The 1,099-nt window shown below is 39.5% G+C and overlaps 1 non-coding gene across 1 annotated transcript; it reads left to right on the forward strand.

Annotated features, from left to right (window-relative positions):
• The first annotated feature begins 722 nt into the window (after nt 1–722).
• Nucleotides 723–829, forward strand: LOC131178261 (small nucleolar RNA R71). Its single transcript, XR_009147395.1, has one exon. It is a non-coding gene; the product is annotated as a small nucleolar RNA R71 (small nucleolar RNA).
• The last annotated feature ends 270 nt before the right edge of the window (nt 830–1,099 follow it).

Raw genomic sequence — 1,099 nt, forward strand, 5'->3', positions numbered from 1 at the left:
ATTTGATCCACTTTAGATGTTAATTGAGAAATCATTTCTTGTTGACTTTGATGGCTCACAAGTAGAGTTTCAATCATAGATTCCAATCTAGCTGTCTTGTCTAGTTGTGCTTGTTATGGTAGAGGTGGAGCAGGTGCATTTTGAGGTTTAGAAATTCCAGGAGGAGGGCCTCTATTCTGCTGAAAATTCTGATTTTGTTGATATCCAGAAGGTTGCTGAAAATTCTGATTTTGCCCTTGTCTACTTCCCCAAGAGAAATTTGGGTGGTTTCTCCATGCTGGATCATAAGTTGCAGAAAATGAGTTACCACCTGGTCTTTGATTGTAGTTCCCCACATAATCCACTTGCTCACTTGAAAATCTTGATTTAGTGCAGAAAAATCTGCTGCACAATTGACATTTGCAGCTCCAACTTCTACTGAATTACTAGAACCTCCGGCTGAAGAATCTACTTTCATGCTTAGCTTGTCCATTTTCCTTGTCAAAGCATCAAACTTAGCATTAATCATATTCATGGCATCAAGCTCAAACATACCAGCTGGTTTCTTGATCTCATTCCTCTCACAACTCCATTGGTAGTTGTTATAAGCAATTTTATCAAGAGCGGAAAAAGCTTCATCTTCAGATTTCTCCATAAGGTCACCTCCAGAAGATGCATCAATTGTACTTCTAATAGCTGGTGAAACTCCATTGTAAAAGTGTTGAACAAGCATCCACTTAGGAATCCCATGATGTGGACATCTCCTTTGCAAATCCTTGTATCTTTCCCATGCTTCATACAAGCTCTCATCATCTCTAGGTTTGAAAGAAGTCAGCTCATTTCTTAGCTTAGCTGTCTTGCTTGGTGGAAAATATTGAGCCAAAAATGCTTGAGAAAGTTCATCCCATGTTGTGATAGAACCCGGTGGCAAAGAATGTAACCACTCTCTAGCTCGGTCCTTCAGAGAAAAAGGAAATAATCTGAGTCGAATTGCATCATCAGAAACTCCATTTATCTTCAACATATCGCTGATCTCAAGAAAGTGTGCTAGATGCACATGTGGACTTTCACTTGGATTTCCTCTAAATTGTGCTTGTTGTACCATTTGACAGAGTGCAGG

Source organism: Hevea brasiliensis, chromosome 2 (genome assembly GCF_030052815.1).
Source record: "Hevea brasiliensis isolate MT/VB/25A 57/8 chromosome 2, ASM3005281v1, whole genome shotgun sequence".
Taxonomy (NCBI): Eukaryota; Viridiplantae; Streptophyta; class Magnoliopsida; order Malpighiales; family Euphorbiaceae; genus Hevea; species Hevea brasiliensis.